This window comes from Panthera uncia, chromosome F2, assembly GCF_023721935.1.
Source record: "Panthera uncia isolate 11264 chromosome F2, Puncia_PCG_1.0, whole genome shotgun sequence".
NCBI lineage: Eukaryota > Metazoa > Chordata > Mammalia > Carnivora > Felidae > Panthera > Panthera uncia.
Window position 1 is genome coordinate 2868317 of NC_064812.1, and position 9654 is coordinate 2877970.

At 51.0% G+C, this 9654-nt stretch overlaps 1 protein-coding gene across 1 annotated transcript in view; it reads left to right on the plus strand.

Annotated features, from left to right (window-relative positions):
- Nucleotides 1–5102: 5102 nt before the first annotated feature.
- The window catches only part of PTK2 (protein tyrosine kinase 2), a 232473-nt gene continuing 227921 nt past the window's right edge, over nt 5103–9654 (plus strand). Inside the window, exon 1 of the mRNA XM_049633432.1 lies at nt 5103–5297. The gene's annotated coding sequence lies outside the window, so the exon portion shown is untranslated. The remainder of the gene's footprint in view (nt 5298–9654) is intronic.

Consider the following 9654-nt stretch of genomic DNA (forward strand, 5'->3'; position numbering starts at 1 on the left):
ACGGTTTGTGGGTTTGAGCCCCGCGTCGGGCTCTGTGCGGACAGCTCAGAGCCTGGAGCCTGCTTCCGATTCTGTGTCTCCCTCTCTCTGCCCCTCCCTTGCTTGCACTCTGTCTCTCTCTCAAAAATAAATAAACATTAAAAAATAAAAAAAGGAGCTGGTGCTTGTGAAGCACTTGGCAGAGAGCCGTGACCCCACCCCCTCCACAGACGCCGCCGTCCCTGTTGTCAGGGCGAGTGAGAGGCGGCCTCAGGGACTGTCCAGGTTGGACTGCGCACCGAAATGAAAGCACTGTAAGCAGGTGTCGATGGGAAGTCTGATATGTGCTAAGGAAGCGCAGAGTCAGAGTGTGCTGCGGCTGGTGGGAATCTTAGTTTGCATGTTAGAAGGGAAGAGAGTTCAGACCAGCCCAAGCATCTCTGAGCAATCCGGGCGCCCCCCAGGCATCTCTGTAGAGGTATCTTAAATGTACCCACTCAGGCCAAAAAGGTAGAGAGTATCCATCTTAGAAATATCATCAAGGAACTGACAATATGTTTCATTGTATAATGAGCCAAGTTTAATTTTTCTGTGCCTGGGGCAAGAGAATTTAAGCATTTTAAGTATACTAGTTTGGGAAATATCTAGTTTTCTGCCCTGTCGGAACAATTTCACGTTTTTATGCTTATGTTTTATCAGTTCCGTAGTTAAAAAGCATAGATGCAAATTCTCAACAAAGACCAAGTTGTACAGTACGTAGGAGTGCTGGATGTGGCCCTGCCGTCAGGTCCCACCCGCTGCGCAGGTAGCAGGCAGGCAGGAGGCCGAGTGCTGATGAAGTGCAGTGCGGCTGTTTGCTTGAATTCTCCTAAAATACAACAGGAAGCAAAAGGCAACTAGAAGGCACTGCAAGCCAGCGTATATGTTCAGTTATTCATCATTAGGCCTTCGTGCATCAAGTACAGGTTTACTGCTTCTGCAGACATGATTGGGTGTTTGGTCCAGTCTCTGCTGTTACTTGTACGGGAGGACGTGGGAGGAATCGGGCCGTCCTGCCTTTGTACTTAGCAAGGAGAAGAAAGCCAGCTCCAGCTGACTTGCAAGATTTCCATGAATGACATTTTTAGGATTATAGTCCTAACAGCAAAGAGGCCCCCCCCCCCCAAAAAAAAAAGAAAAAGGCAATAAAAAAAGGACTTTAGTCTAAAAAGCGAATGTTACTTAACCTGCTGCAGCCACTGGGGCTTTCTTGACCCTCACTTTGCTGTATTTAATAGTGCTTAAATTATTTATCTGAGATGCATGTCCTCAGGCTGCAGAGCTAAAAAAGGCCGTCATCGTGCCCAGAATCTTGCTGTTTGGGTGGAGGAAGACTCTGACAGGTGAGATTTAACATCCGCTCTACTGTGTTGAACAGGAAGCTGCACCACGGGAGTCCTTCGAGGCAGGGTCGTGTCTCTCTTGTGCATCGCCATGTCACCCAGTGCTCGGTGTAGTGTGTGACGTGTGTCAGTCACTCCGCAGATGCCCGTGTCCCACGAAGGAGTGCTGAGGGGGTGCAGGAGAGAGGCATCTCACCTGGGGGCGGGGCACGGCTTGGGCCAGGGTGAGCCAGGGGAGGAGGATCGGGTAGAGGGGGGTGAAGGGGTCCGGTGGAAGTGTGAGAGAGGCCACAGGTGGTTCTGTAAATTGCGAATGGCTTAACTTTATGGGATTCATGGGAGATCAAGTGAGAGACTGGGCTTGATCAGTCAGGGACTGTCAGGGATCAGTCATATCAAGGAGTTGGGATTTTCCCTTGTTCAAAAGTAAGAATTCTAAAGTTCCAGAAACCAGGTGTCCTAGTGTCCAGGCTGGCACTGTTTTCACATCACACGGCGCATGTAATGTCAGAAAAGTACCCTCGGGTCTTGGGTTCCATTGGGGATAGCTGGACTGTTAAGTTCATTCAGGGCTTACAAAACTTTTTCATCTTTTGGGAAGAATGCGGGTATAGGACAAATATTTGTTTTCTCGGGGGGCAGGGCGGAGTTGAAACTCTAAAGGTTAGCAAAGGCCGTATGTCTTTGATTTCTAGCTCTCTAGAAGTCAAAGAAATCTCTAGAAGGGTAGCAGGTATGCATGGAAGACGCTCAGTATGTGATAAGTGCTGTTGTGTGTACTCTTACAGCAGGCATCGTGTTGGGCTCTGAAAAGCAACAGCCAGATGAGAAGTGGTCCTCTCCGGAAGGTCTTTCCAGCCGAGGGAGGGGAGACAAGTCAGTTGGTGCTGGTGGTACCGTGGGTCAGCCCCCTCTGTGGCAGAGGTGTGCGCGGGGTGGTATGGTGCCCATCTGTCTTTGTTCAGCTGCCCACATTCTTAAGCCTTTGATGCCCTGTTGCTTATTTTCCCCATACTTCCCAGTAGCTTCTTAGTAGTGTTTCCACATTGTCCTATAGACCCAGATTTTGTTCACGTCTTATTTCTGGGAGACGATGTCCTAGAGAGCTCGCTCTCTTCTCTTCTGAGCTGGTTGCTCCTTAGGCCTTTTCTTGTGTTGTCCCTGGTTCCTTTGTTCTCATCTTTAGGCTTTTCTCCAAACTTGGATTTTATGTTTGTGGCAACTGTTGCTTTGTCCTTCTTCACTGACTTCCTCATTTGGGTAGAATATGTCATCTAGGAGTCAACCACTTGATTTATTTATTTTTTAGTTTATTTATTTTGAGAGAGAGAGACAGCATGAGCAGGGGAGAGGTAGAAACAGAGGGGGGGAGAGAGAGAGAGAGAGAGAGAGAGAGAGAGAGAGAGAATCAATCCCAAGCAGGCTCCGCACATCAGCCCAGAGCCTGATGTGGGGCTCGAACTCATGAAACCATGAGATCCTGACCCCAGCTGAAATCGAGAGTCAGACATTTAACCGACTGAGCCACCCAGGCACCCGTAGGTGTTAATCACTTTAAAAAGATGGTACCGTTGGGGCAACTGGGTGGCTCAGTCGGTTAAGTGTCTGACTTCGGCTCAGGTCGTGGTCTTGCGGTTCATGGGTTTGAGCCCCACGTTGGGCTGTGTGCTGACAGCTTGGAGCCTGGAGCTGCTTCGGATTCTGTGTCTCCCTCTCTCTCTGCTCTTCCCCCACTTGCACTCTGTCTCTCTCTCTCTCCAAAATAAATGAACGTTACAAAAAATTACATGTAAAAAGATGGTGCAGTGTCCTTGGGCAAGGTGAAGACAGCCTTCAGCGTTCCCTCCTTTTGAGCAGCACTATACCAACCTGGACTTGCTTCCCCCTCTCCCTCACCATTCTGGAATCTCCCCTCATCGTCATCCTGGGGGCTCCCTTTCCCCTTCTTCATGGAAGCTCATGCCCTCCTCACTTTTTGTTGAAGCTCCCATTTTGCTGGAAGACTGTCTTCAGTGGCTTTCTGACACAGGATGCTTAGGAGATCGACTGTGTGGGACCTTGTGTGATTGAAACTTGACTGAGAGTCTGGCTGGGTGTAGAGTTCTGTAGTGGCGTTCATTTTTGCTCATAAATTCAAAGATTGCCCCCTTGCCTTCTTGTTTCCATGTTACTGTTTTTGAATTCAGAAGCTGTTCTCATTTATTCTTTGTATGTAATGTTTTTCCCCTCCCATCTTTAGAAGCTCGTAGGAGTTTTAAAATTTGTCCAAGTGTTTTGAAATGTCATGATGGTATACTTTGTGTGGGTCCGTTTTCATCTACTGTTCTGCATATTCAGCGAGTCCCTTCATTCTGGCAACTGGTATTCAGTTCTGGGAAGACTTTTTGGCATTATTGTGCTGAGGTTTTCCTCCCTTTTGTTTTCTTATTTTGTCTTTCTGGAAGTCTTATTATCCAGAAGTTGGCTCTTCTGGACAAAGGTTGTGATTTTCTTAATACCTTTTTCTCATTATTTATTTCCTTCCTTTGCTTCTCCTCTCTCTCTTTCTCTCTCTGTCTTTTTACTCTCTTTTTAGGGAGATGATTTCAATTTGACTTAACCTTTTTTTTAGTTTATTATTTCTGGTTTCAGAAAGATTCCTTAGATTTCCAAGGGCTCTTTTCCTGTTCTTTTAAAAGAGCATCCTATTTTTGTTTATTGATTGCAGTGTCGTCTTACCCCTAGATTGTTGATAGTTCGTGTAGTCTCTGTTTCTTTCAGGTTGTTTCCTTCCCTCTCCTGTCTGACAAGGGACAAAGGTGGGGCCCTTTGACTTCAGGATATTGCTGAAGTGGGCCATTTGTTAGGGGTCCCCAGTGGTAGTATCTTCAGATCTATCTTCTCGGGCTGATCAGATTCCACAGAAATCTTCTCCAGTGTCTTTCTTGCGGAATTCTCACTTGGGAATCTGGGAGCCAAGTGTGAGCCTGCACGTGCGTGCTGTGGCAGGGCAGCCGGAGAAGTCACCACTGACTGTGTGCGTGCGCCGCGATTAACTCCACCTCTGTTTAGTGCAGCCGCGCAGGGTGACTTCGGTCCACGGACGCTCTGCTTTTTCCAGGGAATGACCCCCGTCTTCTGTCGGAGGGAGAGCCACGTGGTGCCTGGCGTCGAGATTGCAGCTTCAGCGGCCTTCCCTGAGTCCTCTGCGTTTGGGGCCGTGCCTTCTTCCTTCCCCCCGCTCTGCCCGCGCTGGTGCTGCTAGGCCCGAGTTCTAGGCTCCTGCCGTGTAGAGGGACTCGGTTCTCCCTGTGTCCGCTGCTGAAGGAGGATCTGGCTCCCTCGGGCCTGCTGGCGCATTTACCACACTTCTCGTCTTTTATAGTTTCTGTTTCTTCCAGGTTTCTTCTTTATTCTGTTTTTTGGGTCTCGGTCTTCCATGTTAGAAGATTTTCTCAGAGCCTCCAATAGTTTGGCCTCTTTCTCCTTTTAGTTCTCCCCGTGCTGTGGAAAACATTTTTAAAAGTATGTTTTTAGTACGATTTTAGTAGGAGGGGGTGAAATGGATGTGTATGCTGTCGTTATACCCTGCACTCACCAGCTAACTGTACACACTGTTAATTTATGGTTTTGACACGTATTAGCAATTTTCAGCTGCTTCGCGTGTGTTTCCTTAACTAGAAGGTAGGTTTGGAGACAGGGACCTGGTGCCGTTTTTACCCCTCGTGCCAGGTCTCGCCCGGTGCAGGGTGGGGGGGCTAGGGGGTGGTGTGGGGAACTGGCTGGGCTGGTGAGCTCAGCGGAGCTTTGAAAAAGTGAAAGAAGGGCGGTTTTCTATACGTGTGTTGTCTCTCCTTGTCAGGTTCTCTGACGACTATGGAAAGAGGAAGGAGAAACTAGGAGATTTTCTTTAAATCGCTGATTGACTTCTTCACAGTTACCGTGGCCTTCAGAACTGTGAGTATAATTCTCTTGTTGGGTCTTGGTTTTTTGTCCTGATTTTTCTTCCACCTGTCTCAGGGTTTCTTTGGCATACACTAGAAACAAATAAAAGCGAGTTGATTTTGCAGAGTGTGTGACGTGAGGGAAGAAGTGGAAGTTGTTCTGTGCGGAGAGAGGCAGGCAGGGCCGCGGTGCTGTCAGCGGTGATAGGAACGACAGTAGCGACGGCCGAGACGCTCTGAGCTCCACCTACTGAGCGGGTCTCCCCACAGCCCCGTGAGTGAGGCCACCCGTCGCCCCTGTTTCACGTTTGCCTAACCGGAACAGGTCAGGGGTTACTTTAGTAAACCAGCAAGGCCGGGAGGCGGACTCGGCCCGACTTCGGAGCACGTGCTGTTCAGTCGCGTCTTATTCTCATGGGCTCTGGGTTCCTGCCGACTCTTGGCTAACCACCGAGACCCAGCTTTCTCGTCTCCGCTCACTCTTCCTGACTGCCTGCACCTTGCTCTCGCCGACAAAGGGACCTCTCTCCCGGGGTTGTGGCAGACACGCTGTAAGAAATGTGTAATGTGCTCCGCAGTCACACATGTCAGCGATTCATATTTGGTGGTGTTTCCCCCGCAGGAGTGAGAGGGAAACAGCCCCAGAAATTGGGCTGTTTGTCATTTGTAGCCTTGGTGTTTCTTGTGCGCTCTCTCCGTAGTTGGGAAGTTGCAGGGTTGAGATTCTGTCCCCGTTTGTCTTATGTTCTGGTGGGTCCAGTGGTGGAGCGAGGACAGACAGGTGGTAAAGAGTCGTAAATCTCTCATGAGCATTTTGTTTTACTGACATGTTGCCTTGGTAAAAGCCTCCTGAATGCAGACTTCATGGATTCAGAATCCATGATGATTTCTAACTATGTTGAACTTGACTGTGGGCAGTATCTTTGTCTTCGATGGTTCAGGGCCGGGCCCTGGATCATTTTTCCATTTCCTCCTGGGGGTCAGTTCGCTTTCCTTCTTTGTTCCCGTTTCTCCTCCAGACTCACTTTTGTCTCTGGGAGGATTAGGTGTTTCGGGAGGGAAATGAGGTCATGCAGTTTCAGTTTCCAAGTAAGGCCTTCCTACCCTTTTTTCTTGGCTGCGAGAGGTGCTTGCTCTGTGTGCCGGTGCCCTTAGGGGACAGTGTGGGGAGGGCCACGCCCGGCTCCTTACATCTGCCGTTGGCCCCCCAGCCCCCTCCATAGTCTGTGTTTCTTCCTATGACAGTGCGTTTATATTTATTTGGGTGCGAGTCTGTGTTTCTGAGTCTTTAAGGGCAAAGATTTTGTTATTTCATCTGGCATCTTTTCTGCTTAACCCACACATGGTTTTCACTAAATGCTGGATGAAGGAATATTTAATGCTTGCCACATAATAAGTTCTCTTTTCCTACTAGATTTAAATAAGAAAGAGAATATCAGGTTCATTAGCTGTTAAAAATATTTCGTTGTGCTAGAGCACGGGACCGTTTCATGGGGAGGCACTATTTTGGACAAACGACACGAAACTTTGCTCCTTAATGTGATGTGCAGTGACAGGGGAGGGGGAGGCAACGAACCAGGAGCCAGTTCATGGCTCACTGGACCTTGGGCCTCAGGACGTAATCTGCTGCTTCTGGTTTGGTGCTCTCCTCCCCCTGTTTGAAAATATGTAAATCCGGGAAAATTACCTTCTAACCAGTCTTCCTATAGTTGTTTCCCCCAATTCTGGACAAATGGTGAGGCCGCACGAGTAAGCCTGGCTTTGCACGGCGTAAACTTCACGATGTGCTGAGATGCGGGTCCCTTGATTTACCTGAGCGCCGTGGTCCCCTGGAGCCCCTGTAGGATGGATCGGGTTCTCGGTTCTTGCGTCGTTGTCGGGTGTTGTGTTAGGAGGCACAAACTTGGGTTGGAGGTGTTTTCCAATCGGAATTCTAGGAAAGCAAGGACAGGTTTTCAGAGGAGTGGAATTGCTGGTTGTGTGTATGGACGTTATGTTCAGGGTTAATGGGGTGTGGGGAGGCGGTTGATGGAAAGGAAGGCCGCCCAGAGAGCACAGACCCATTCTGCAAACCCCCATTCTGTGAATAAAGACAGCTCTTGTAGCATCAGGACAGCTGAGAACAATTGACATAGATTGAACCCTGAGGTTCTGTGGCCGTTTATCCAACAGAGTGTCCGTAGCATCAGGCAGTGCCGGTGGTGGGCTGTGGAGGGCAGCTGTCAGTCGGTGTTCAGCCTGGGGATGCGACTGAGGTTTGAAAAGCCGGCATGTTGGGAGTAGACACGGGGAGGCGGGGTGGGGGGGCCGAGCCGAGGAGAGCCGGAGGCTGTGGAGGGAACCGAGTGCGGAGGCTTGGACCGGGGTAGGGAGACCGGGGGTGGTGAGAAGCAGTCGGGCCCCGGGTGGATCTTGAAGGTAGAACCGGCAGGATCTGCCGACAGATTGGATGAGGGGTGTGAGGAGCGAGGGAGGAGTTGAGTCGGCTCCAAGGCTCTGGGCCGCCACGGGCGGAACTCGGTTTAGAGGGGCAGAGGCGGACTGGCTCGTGGGCACTCTGGGTTTGCGGCCCGCAGGGATCCCGGGAGGGCTGTCACGGGGGCAGTTGTGAGTGGGCATCCGAGCTGGGAGTGGCGCTCTGGTCGCGGAGCGGGTGAGCACAGGGAGGAGGGGGCGGCGGGAGGGCTGAGCCCAGGACCAGGGGGAGCCGTGGTGGGCTCCCAGCGGGTGTCAGGAAAACCGGAAGCGCTGGCGCCGTGGGAAGAGGGGAAGCGAACGTTCCGGGACAGGATGTGATCACCTCTGTGAAGTGTCGGGAAAGGTCCAGATGAGGGTTGGGGCTTGACCTTTGGGTTTGGTGACTTGGGGGCTCTCCGGCGGCGCCCAGAGCGGTTAGGGGGAGTGGTGAGACGGAATGCCTGCCAGGATGGTGGTTTGAAGCTGGAGAGAGTAGCGAGACGGATTGCGTGCGGGTGACTGAGGTCCAGGGTGCACGGTCACCCTCACGCTTACCCACCCGTCTGGGTGCCGAGCAGCCCAGCCCAGACACGTCCTCGAGGGACGTGGTGGTGTTCTCAGGTCAGGTGCAGAGCTGACAGCAGCTTTCTCCACGCTTGTGGCCGGTGGGCGTGGCGCCAGGTGTCAGGCCACGTGCGCCGCCCTCGCCGCCCTGCCTCTTGGGGGCGTGGGGACCGGCACTCGCAGTGTCCCAAGAGACTGTTCAAGGGGGAACAGAGTAGTGGTTTAAAAGTTCTAGGAAAACACTTGTCCTGCCTGAAATGCTTCCATTAGAGATTGTTTCCTTTTCTTAACTAGAAATTCCGCTTTGTCCAAGGGTGGCACGTGCATGTGTCCAGAGCAGTGTTGAAGGTGAACGCAGACCCCAGGGCCCTGCCCCGCCCTCCACGTCCGCCTCCCACGGGTGCGTGTAATCGTGCCTCGCTGCTGCTTCGGGTGTTTACACCCCCGATCCTCAGCCTCGTGTGTGCGGGGTCAGGCGCCATCGTGCGTCGGCTTTAGAAAAACTTACATTTTGGACTCCTTTCTTCCTTCCCCTCAGAGTTCTGTCACAATGTTTGTTTAGATCCACATTTTGGTTAATTGTTTTGACTTTGTTAATGTTGCTCACTACTGAGCCAGTTAATGTAACATGATTCCATTTCCTTTTTGTTCGGCTTTGGTTTTCCGTTTTCTTGAACTTAGAGTTGCCACTTTTTTTTTTCCTGTTTTCTTGACATTCTTAAGAGTTCTCACTCTGACAGCTTTATAAGGAAGCCAGAGCTCTTAATAACATTTTCCATGTACTCAAGCATATTACTTCTGTCTTCACCCCCAGGGACATCTGCTTCCTTCCGTGAGGGACAGGTCACTCTCTTGGCCTGCTAGAAATGGTACCAGGGTTGAGGACACAGGGCAGATCTGGCAGGAATGGATGCGACCAGGTAGAAAATGGTGATTCGGGGGCGCCTGGGTGGCTCAGTTGTTTAAGCGTCCAACTCTTTTTTTTTTTTTTTAACATTTATTTATTTTTGAGAGACAGAGATGGAGTGCAGGTGGGGAGGGGCAGAGAGAGAGGGAGACACAGAATCTGATGCAGGCTCCAGGCTCCGAGCTGTCAGCACAGAGCCCGACACAGGGCTCAGACCCACAAACTGTGAGATCGTGACCTGAGCCGAAGTCAGACGCTCAACCAACTGAGCCACCCAGGTGCCCTAAGCTCTGATGCTTGATCTTAGCTCAGGTCATGATCTCACAATTCGTGGGTTCAAGCCCTGCTGTCAGCTCAGAGCCTGCTCGGAATTGTCTCTCCCTCTCCCTCTCCCTCTCCCTCTCCCTCTCCCTCCCCCTCCCCCTCCCCCTCCCCCTCCCCC